Source organism: Ascaphus truei, chromosome 11 (genome assembly GCF_040206685.1).
Source record: "Ascaphus truei isolate aAscTru1 chromosome 11, aAscTru1.hap1, whole genome shotgun sequence".
NCBI lineage: Eukaryota > Metazoa > Chordata > Amphibia > Anura > Ascaphidae > Ascaphus > Ascaphus truei.
In genome coordinates this window covers 20,191,637-20,202,995 of record NC_134493.1, presented here as the reverse complement: position 1 = coordinate 20,202,995, position 11,359 = coordinate 20,191,637, and the positions used below count along the sequence as shown (strand labels likewise).

Below are 11,359 nucleotides of genomic sequence, written 5' to 3'. Positions count from 1 at the left end.
AAAACCAATCACCGTTCAAAATAGACATTTAATATTCCCAAAAATCTAACAAATAAAAACTCACAAACAACAGATATTAGAGAGCGTGTTATGAGATAATACTCATGCACCAGTGGCTGGATACTCAGCTCCTCCAATCGTATGCCTCGTGATGGCGTCAGTTCCACACTCCTCTGAGCTTCCGTCCAGCAGGAACTCAGGGAGCTATGCAGCCGCTATTGTCGTCCCTCATGAACAGTGCACGAGGATGAATAGTTCCGGGCAAGGCAGGAAGAGGCAATGGAGTCGCATGAATGAAGCTATCAGCGAGCTAGAGTCTAGTACTGGGTAACAGATAAATGCGCTCACACTAGCAGCACAGTGCACACCCTACGCGTTTCTTCAATTCAAGTGATTTTATCAGGGGATAAATATTAGGTGCTAGTCATAGGTATATATACCCACATAATACAATCAATTAAAATATAAGACAATTAAGCACATGTGTCATAACTACCTATACTAATTACCTGTGGTATAATTATACCACTATCAATGCTATTGTAATACATATACTAATTACAATTGTATATACCAAATAAAATATATAAAATTATATACAAATTAAAAATCAATAATATACACATAAATATATAGAATCATACTGCTTTCCACCAAACCCAATTGTCATATTCTCTAGTCTGCTGTACCCATGCTTGGCCACCGGGACTGCTGCCACTTTCAATGTCTTGTTCTAGCCTGCAGTACCTATACTTGTCCACCAGGATTGCTGCTGCTAAACTAAGGAACATTCCAGACTCTGATACCTGACACCTCTGCACCTGTGCTCCACCTCTCAGCCTGCATATATAAGGCTGCGGTCCCAGTACAGCCTGTGCGCACGGTGCGGCGTGCACTGTGCGTGTAAGCACCGCCCCTCAATGGGGCTGGGCCCACTATGCACCATCACGCAGAAGGTGCAGCCAAGCCGTGCGGCAGGGTTTTTCACAACTCAATAAAATAGAGTTTACTACTAGCGACGGAGGCGTGGCCACGCCCCCACCGGCGGTTCACCCAATGAGGGCGAACCAGCCGTGTGACGTAATGGCCACGCCCCCACAAATCCCCGACCACGTCCCCTCCCGTCGCAAGATTCTCCTCATAGACCGCAGATCGCGGTTAGCGCTGTGACACGCGCCGTCCCCCCCGCCGGGCGCGCGTGTCACAGACATTACTGGGACCGCAGCCTAAACCTCCCTTTCCTGTTCCTCCTTTGCCTGTTTATACTGGTTCCTTAGCTCCTGCAAGGTTCCTGTGTTTACTGCTGTGCTAGCTACTGCTATCATCCTGTTCCAGTCTCCTCGTTGCCGACCTCTGCTTGTTACTTGACTTCGCTACCTGCCGCCTGCCTCGGATCCCTGCTTGTTACCTGACTTCGCTACCTGCCGCCTGCCTCGGACCCCTGCTTGTTACCTGACTTTGCTATCTGCCGCCTGCCTCTGATCTCTGCTTGTGACCCCTACTTCGCTCCCTGATGTTCCAGCCACTGGGATCCACTTCAGCCGAAGTCCAATCTCTGACAGAATAAACAGGACCTACCATGGATTCCGCTGGAACAGACCCGGCCCAGGCTCAGACACTCCATGACTTACTGAATGAAAAGTGAAAAAACTAACAATAGCGCTCTAACACACCCTAAATGTGACAATATACAATTCAACCACATGTGTGAATAATAAAGCAATGTGATAATAATAACAATCAAGTGATCTAAAGAAAAAAAATTAAGAAACTTAGAAACAAACTGCAACCCTTGATAAAGACTGTTCCACTCGTCTTGCACCAGGTGATCTTCCAACAAATCAGGGGAGCTCGTCTCGTAGTTATGAAATAAAGAAACTATGTGTGTTTCTTTATTTCATAACTACGAGACGAGCTCCCCTGATTTGTTGGAAGATCACTCCATGACTTACAACATATCATGGTTGGTTACCAAGAACAACAAAGACACGTGTTCAATCGTCTTGGCCGCTTGGAAGAACAAGCCGCCACCGCGGGAGCTGAGAATCGTGAACTACGTGCAGCCTTAAGCACCTTGTCTGGTCAAAACACTGTGCCTGTGCAAACCGCACACCGTATGTCCCTTCCGGAAACATTTTGGGGGAAAAAACAATCTTTCTGGAATTTCCTTAATCAATGCAGTCTTGTGTTCAAGCTTCAGCCCACCATTTATCATACCGAAGAAGCCCAGGTTGGAGTGATCATAAGAGGAGGAATTGGTAACCGTGGTCACAGCACTCCACACAACCAACACTTGGAAAAAAATATAAAAAACTTTATTTAAACTCCACAGTGAGCATACATAGCACCACTCTGACGCGTTTCGTCTATAGAAAGACTTTTTCAAAGAGTGAAGATCCCCACACAGTACCGGATCTTATATAGGAAATGACGCATACAATAGGCACCTCCCTAATTGACAAGGGCCTCCCATTTTCTTAAACAAAGTCAAAATTGGACGTCATCCTATTAAAGGGACCAAGTACATATAACCCACATATATACAACATAATAGACATATATAAACACCTATTACCATTAAAAACCTTGGGATTAAAAACAAAGACACAGTAATGCTCACATAATATAGAATCAATTGAACAACACAAATACATAATATAACATATTCAAATAGTATGATGTGGACCAACCGTCTTCCTGATAGACTTATAATCAATAGCCTATATCCATATATATACAAAGCATACCATATCCAAAATACAATACGGATGAAAATGCAATGTGGCAGACATAGTGTACAAACAAGGCTTCTTTGCAAAAAAATTGTTCAAGCACAGCAATATTCCATAATTGTAACTATAATGGCATAATACACCCCGCACACTCCCCAACCCCTCAGCCAGCCAGGAAGTGCTTGAGTTCCCATTCCTGGTTGATGCCAAGTGGGTGGAGAGTGCGCAAGGTGTATATCCAGTACATTTCACGCCGATTAAGCATACCCTCCCTGTCTCCTCCCCTTATATGTGGGGAAACATGTTCAAGGGCCATAAATGAGAAATTCTCAATACCCCCCCTACTACACTTTGAGAAATGTCGGGGTACTGGATGTGTAACATCGTTCCTTTTTATTAAGCGAACATGTTCCGCAATGCGTATCTTTAAAGCTCTTTTGTGCGGCCAACATATCGCATAGAGCACCCGCATTGCAACAAATAAATTGTAAAGGTGGTATTGCAATTCAAAAATGTTTTTATAACATGGCTCTTTTTGTTATCATCATAGTTTATGATCTTAGTTTTACATACATACCTACACATTGAACAATTTCCACATGGGAAAAAACCTTTGGGTATCCCCCTTATGTTGATATATTCTGATTTTGTTTGGAATAAGCTTGGTGACAGATGTGACGCTAATGACTGCGCTTTCCGATATGTGAATTTAGGGCCATTTTTTACAAATTTCGTTAAATCTTTATCTAAGGCTAATGTAGCCCAATGTTTCATGATTATGTCACGTATGTTCCGAGCTTGGCGACTATGGGCCTCATGCAGTAAGCGTCGATTATGTGAAATCGGCAATCTTACCGATTAGTCATGTTATTGGCGTTTTTTCCTCTCCGTATGCAGTAAGTGCCGAATACATTCAAAATCAACCCGAAAACAAATCCGCCCACTCTCACGATGATTAGCCGATCACACACAGGTGTATCGGCGTGCGTGGCGCGGTGCTGATAGGTTGCCCAATCACAAATCTTGCTGAATCAGGCGAAACAAGCATGTTTTGGATTGCGCGCCATATTTAAAGGCAACGTGTACTGCTAATCATTCTCTGTGTTGTTGGGAGTGAGAGAGAGAGAGACGCACAGAGCTGGCTGTTTGAAGATTTGCATATTGACTGAGAGACTTGTTGTGTATTGGGTGAGCTTTGTCCATTGTTGTTTTGTTTACATCTTTGTCTTGTTTTATATGTGGAAGTGTTTCGTGTGATTGGCTGTACATTTATTGTCTGTTTTTTGTGAGTGCTGGAAGTATGCCCGCAAAGCGTGGGAAGAGTGATGCTGGTGGGAGTGGGAGTGCTACTCGTGGGAGTACGCGTCGGAGTGAACGTACTGTTCAGGGGAGTGATGTTGCTGAGAGTGAGAGTGGTGTTGCAGGGAGTGGGAGTGCTGGTGCTGCGAGTGGTGTTGCTGGGAGTGGGAGTGCTGTTGCTGGGAGTGGGAGTGCTGTTGCTGGGAGTGGGAGTGCTGTTGCTGGGAGTGGGAGTGCTGTTGCTGGGAGTGGGAGTGCTGGTGCTGGGAGTGGGAGTGCTGTTGCTGGGAGTGGGAGTGCTGGTGCTGGGAGTGGGAGTGCTGTTGCTGGGAGTGGGAGTGCTGTTGCTGGGAGTGGGAGTGCTGTTGCTGGGAGTGGGAGTGCTGGTGCTGGGAGTGGGAGTGCTGTTGCTGGGAGTGGGAGTGCTGGTGCTGGGAGTGCTGGTGCTAGGAGTGTGAGTGCTGGTGCTAGGAGTGTGAGTGCTGGTGCTAGGAGTGGGAGTGCTGGTGCTAGGAGTGTGAGTGCTGGTGCTAGGAGTGGGAGTGCTGGTGCTGGGAGTGCTGCTGGTGGCGCAGTTGCTGATGGGGTGGATGGTGGTGGCGTGCTTGCTGGTGGGCAGCTTTTGGAGGCTCTTCCATTGGAAGAAGGAGAGTCCAGTCAGCACCAGCCAAGCTCTGACCCTAAACCTGCTCGGAAGAAACGTGTGGAGAAGCCACGTAATCCTCGCTTCAATGACCAGGAAAATACAGCTCTTGTCACTGGCATTCTGGAGCACTATGACAGTATATATGGACATTTACTAGGTAAGTGTACATTTACATTTATTATTCAAATACATGTGATCCTAGGTCATCTGAGTTTTGTTCATATGCAAATATGGCTTCACAATATCTTTCTATGTTAATTAGTCTGGAAACACAGCTTTTTAGCATGCCTTACAAGGACAACTAAACACAGGCGGTCAATTTGCCATAACTGCATACAATATGAATGCAACCTTGCTTACATGTATAGGTTTAGTAGTGAATGCTCATGTGCTTCACATATTACACATAAAACAGCATGTTTGCTATCTCTTGGAACAGCTAGCAGTGTAGGAAACTGGTGCTTATATTATTATTCATTTACCTCATATATTTGATATGTTTTTCAAGGGCGGACAAGTTCAGCAAGCAGAAAAGAAATGTGGGACACAATAGTCATTGGTGTCAATGCGTGTGGGAATCATGTGAGGGACAAGCGGAATTGTCACAAGAGATTTGATGATATTAGGTCCAAATTGAAAAAGAAAATACAACACCAACGCGTGCATGCTACTGGCACTGGAGGTGGGCCCACACCACAACGTCTCATATTAAGTCCATTGGAGGAGCTGCTTCGGGCAAAATTACTTCCCGTCGTCGTGGAAGGCTTACCTGGTGACCGTGATATAGGAATTTACCCCTCACAATTTCCACCAGGTGAGAAATATTACTGTACTAGGCGTGTCGTTGCTTACAGTTATTTTGCATAGTTACACTGCTTTTTATACTGTCTTCACAATATAAGCATACCTGCATCTATATATGTATATGTCTGATTCTGTATATATATATATATCTAAATAGACATATATGTTGTAGTCCTACTAAAAGCAGTAACTAATATAGCACGTGCCATTGCGTGCTCATTTACATGTGAATTCCCAAAATGCATTGCTGCAGTGGAAGCAATTGATGGTGGGCGAAGATGGGGAACAACAGGGTAGTACACATGTGTAACACATGTTAATCAGAAATTATTACTAGCTACAGGTACAGAACAGAAATATGTAGAATATTATTGTGTATTTATTTATTTTACTCCGACAAACATGACATTACTGCCTATTTTAAGCATGCATCAAATATATTGCATGCAACGGCCTACAAACATCACTTGCACTAACACATCTATAGTTGTTTATGAAAAGGTCCATTTTTGCTTTAAGTCATATACAGACAGCATAATGAGGCACACGTATCATATTTTATGTCATTGTTTTCATAACTTCAAAACTGCACACGACTATTTAGCTCATCTACCATTGTGTTAAAGCAGCTGCAATTAATATCTCATCACAGCATACACTTCAACAGAGGGGGTGGGGTTCAGCACACACACTAATTACAGCCTCATTTTAGGGGCAACTTAGTTCACACCATTTTCACCTGTTTCAAGTAATTGAAAGGTGTGGCTCATTAGGCTTTTTGGGGAAGGGAAAACCGTTCTTACAACCTCACTAGCACAACTGAAGTTAATCACACTCATTTGAAAGCTTCACTTTAGCTACTAAATGCCCCAACAACTCATTACTTATCAAACCGTACGTCACACATTAGTTCACTCATATCTATAGTTGAACTACTATCAACGACACATTATCACACACTGCATGTCTTGTCTTGTTTAGTCACAGCCACATTCATGTGTGCCACATCTTATATTAATGTACCACACATATCCTCTACCAAAAACAACACTTTTTGCAATATGACCACCTTCATGATAACCATTGTGAATGGTCATCTCATGATAGTTATGTACATTATGATACTGATATCACTACACAACATATGATTTTTATGTACTAATTTAATGTATTTTTCCTCACGCATTACTGCAGAACCATAGTATGTTGTATGTTAGGGAACTCAAAACTTCTAAGTACACAGGCATGTACATTGTTATTACAACTATTTATGTTCACTTTCACACACACATTTTGGGTTAAGGAAATGATGCTGTTAGATACTCATAAATACAGAACATACAATAACTGTTTGTTCAATATTTACACATGTAAATATAAAACTTATGTTATTGTTATATATAGTTGCCCCTGAAGGACATGTGTCACCTGAGACTGAACAAGTGTCTTCACCTGGGTCAGCCAGCTCAACACACCTAGAAGGTGAGTGTATCAGTTGGTGGCCATATAATATGTGCTCTTCTATATGTTATGTTGTCATGTTCATTATTTGTTTTGCACATCTTCTTTAAATAGGATTACTTAGTGTCAGTGAAAATGAAGTGTAAGGCAACTTGTATTGTGTTAGTGATGTTAACTATCATGTAGGAGTTTTGAGTTTACAGCAAGTTTTCATTCACTCATATTTCATACTGAGTCCAAACATTATTCTTAAGTCAAGGTAGTTTTTAATGTGAGGTTATAAAACGTATGGAAACATGTTAGTTGTTACTTATGACACAGTACAATTACATAGTAACACAGCAGAGATTAACATGACATTTAATAATTTGTACATTTATTTGTAGAACATGATGAAGAGGATTATGATGATGATGATGATGACGCCACCGCCATACACACACAAATAGAAGCAAGTGACCATGAAGACGTTCCAATTGAAACTGTTTTACCGGCAAATCGTCCAGCAAATACGACATACGATGCAATTGTAGCTTCTGAGGGAAAAATTGTGGAAGCAGAAAATCGTCGCCATTCTGACTTCATGACAGTGCTGGAAAGGATGATTGCACTGCAGGAAGAAACAGTTTCACAATTGGCACATCTCCACAGAGTCTTCATTGAAGTGCCGAAACAGTTGCAAAAAATCAACACCTCATTCGAAGCATTAGTTGTTCAGCAAACACAAGCTAATTACTGGAGAATGACTAATGTACCACAATTCAACACCTCCCAGCCAGGATCTGTTCATGCAGGTCAGTTTTCACCACATTCATCTGATATTCATTCACCAGGCCCAAATGTTACCGGTCAAGTAGCAGAGATTGCTGTGCAGGTTCCTGACGACATACTACCACTGCCATCTGTACAAAATCAGCAGCTGACACCTACAAAGGAGCCCACAAAAACAAAATACAAGCAGTTACTACTGACCAGTTTTTGGTCAAAAACAACAAAAGACACACATGAAACAGACCAACCATCACTTGTGCAGTGTCTACCAACTTGCTCACAGTCACTACCCAAAAGCCCTGTAGGTGAATCACTGCCCAAAAGCCCTGTAGGTGAATCACTGCCCAAAAGCCCTGTAGGTGAATCACTGGCCACAAGCCCTGTAGGTGAGTCACTGGCCACAAGCCCCGTAGGTGAACAGTCACTGCCCAAAAGCCCTGTAGGTGAGTCACTGCCCACAAGCCCTGCCCGTGAAGTGCCAGAGGCCACTCAAAGTGGCTCTGCTGTGCCTAAAGTTGGTGGCAAAATAAAAAGGAAAATTCAAGAGACAACAAGCAGGCCTGTTACTCGCTCGCAAAAGGAACAAAAAAAATAAATGTTATAATTCAGAAAATATGTCTTTGGCCTTGTTTTGTTGACTTCACATTATCTAATTACTATTGTATGTATGCTGAAGACTGTGTTGTTTCCAAACTTTCAAGTATGTTCTTGTACACGTGAAGTTTTGGAAATGTTAACACTCAATTAATGAATAGTGTTATAAATATTTATGTATTAATCGTCTGTTCAGTAATGGTCCACCTGGAACCAGTTGCAAAGTTTAGAGAAGCTGCCATTGACTTTGCAGCAAAACATTGCATTTGGGTGTGTTAATTGATGTAAGAATTGCATATGCATATTAGTCACATGCATTTATAAAAACACCTAAGTAACTGCAAACATCTTTCTTGTACGTGTACAGCAGGATTATGTGTAAATTATTACTTACCTTTGCCTTGCTTGGGCATTCTAATTTTGTCCTTTAATCATTTGTGTGTTCTTGTTTCAATAACATCTCAGAATGTATAAAAATATATATACACACACTGAGTGTGTGTGTGTGTGTGTGTGTGTGTGTGTGTGTGTGTGTGTGTGTGTGTGTGTGTGTGTGTGTGTGTGTGTGTGTGTGTATATATATATATATATATATATAGTACTATATAAACTGGTATACATGTATTTTACAAACTAATACACTTCATGCTTCCTTGTGAAAGCACACTATTTTAATAATACAGGCATAATGTTTGAGAAATATCCTAAGTATGAGACTCTAACAGTATTGTGCTTAAACAAATGTTTATTACTTCATTCAATCATGTTTCTCACCATTTAAATAGGTTTCATACAAGGTATACTTACTGCCATCAATGTTGTGTGTACTCCTGCAATATTAAAAAAAATAAAATATAATATATAAATATATATATTTTTATAAGAGAGATATATTTAGATATATATATATACACACGTATTTAAACTCATGCAGACAGGGAGTTAACCAGACTTTCACATACACACAGAAATGTAAGCGGGGAAAAAACATTTCTTTTTGCAGGTGTGTGTTTGTACTGATATGCCTGGCTAAGAAATATTTTCACACAGTGGTCTTTGTTAGTGTTCAAAAAAACACTATGTGAACGCATTCAAATTCTAGGGATGTTTTTCACAAACGAGATAAAAGAAGGAGAAATGTTTCTCCCACAGTCCCATATCACAAACCACAACTGTTAACCCAATTAGACAAACAAATCCAATTGGCGTTTGAAATAAGGAGTCAAAGTAGTTAGTTTTGTTGACCTTGACAAGGAAAAACAGGAGTTTGTTAGCCATTCAGCACATTCATTTTGATGAGCAAATAACACAGACCTGCACACAGCTTTTGTGCTACTCAGACATGGCTGATGAATTCGTTAACAATATTAATCCCCTTTTAGGGTATAAGTACATGATCTGTGAAGCCATCTTGAACAGTCGCGGACAGAAAGCAAGCACACGCCAAATCGATGATTTCATTCGAGCAAAATATCCTTATTACCAAGACCGTAAGCATGCACGGAATTTTAATTCCTCAATAAGATTCACTTTATCAAGTAATGACTTTTTTGAACGTGACCAGGATAAGCTACAACACACCTATGGTTTCTGGAAGATTGCCCCGGAAAAACAATTTCTCCTGAAAGACGGCACTTATATTGTCGTGAAAGGCATATTTATTCCTAATGGCAATAGCAATGTATCCGCTACTACTGATCCGTTTGAATCGATACGTGCTGCAATATCTGCAGCCTCCATTCCTGAAACCCACATTGTACAAGAACAAAAGTACTATGATTATGTACCAAGCCTTTCAGCTGAAAATGCATTGGAATGGGAACCCGAAGAAATGAACCTACCTCCCGACCAATTATTTGAAGAAAGCAGTGGCGATTCCTACGAGCGCATCCTGGAGGAGATATGTGTCATACTGGATTCAGCGGTTGGGTCAAGCGTGGATGAAAATGCCTTGCATTTCTGGAGCGACCAGTTGCAGCCAGGCGAAGAGTTAATTCTAGAAGAATGGTAAATATAACAATCGTTATGCGTTGACTCTGCGTTTAAATTTTTTTTTTTTTTGTAACCACCATTTTCACTTTCAATGCGTGGATACAGCGTAACATTGCAGACTGCATAACATGTAGCGATCACAAACAAATTGTTTCCTAATACAATATAGTAGAACCTGAAAGAGTAGTACACATTGCTGACGGTATACATATACGTACTTTCCTATCCCTTTAAACATATTAGCAACATTTTTCCATAACTCTAACACATACCTGTTTTGTTATCATGCAACATCTACAACATTGAAAACCGGGTCCACCACGTATGACGTGGGACCCTTGTCATGGGCCAAGGCGTCCTTAAAAAGGATTACGGATGTAAGTCCCGCCCCCAAGCGACGTGCGCGCCTCAAAGCCTATTGGCTGTCATGTTTTGTTATAGTAACGGTAACTGCAGTGTGTGATGCGTGCGGCTCAGTGTTTGTAGGCGTACCCTGGGCGTTAGCCAAATGTTAATTGAGTGGGAGGAGTGTTAGCGTGCGTTTCACGCTGGCTTAACATGACGTCACACGTATTGCATTTGCGCATTGTGTTATCGGCCGTCCTTTCTGTCCAAACACGTCTGGTTTAAAAGAATACAGATGTACTCGTTTAGAATGATTTTAGTTTCATCTTCATTGTATTTGAAATAAAGATGTGATGTTTACTGGTATTTTCTACATGTATTGAACGCACAACGTTCGCTTTGTTTTGCGCATGCGCTAACAGTTAGTGGAGCCAAGCGTGAAGTGCGTGCGCACACTAAGATGTGCGCGCACATTTTTCAGTATACAGGCAACGTTCACTTCATATACATAGTTATGGCTGCTACAAATGATAATAAAAATTACATACTGATGTACACTTGTAGTTGTAACATATAAATGAGTGACGTGTGTATGTACACAATCATATAGAGCTGTGTAACGCGTTGTCACGGATACATATATAGTAAGGTGCCATATTTGACCATCATGTGTTTGCTGTATTTCAGAGATGTCGGGGAAGATACAATCGGATCA

General features: G+C 41.5%; 1 long non-coding RNA gene across 1 annotated transcript; it reads right to left on the bottom strand.

The window, feature by feature from the left end:
• Positions 1-7,776: 7,776 nt before the first annotated feature.
• LOC142462948 (uncharacterized) lies at positions 7,777-10,283 on the bottom strand. Its single transcript, XR_012787294.1, has 3 exons — positions 10,149-10,283; positions 9,115-9,137; positions 7,777-7,868 (listed from the first exon to the last, which is right to left on the bottom strand). It is a non-coding gene; the product is annotated as an uncharacterized LOC142462948 (long non-coding RNA).
• Between the last annotated feature and the right edge of the window lie 1,076 nt (positions 10,284-11,359).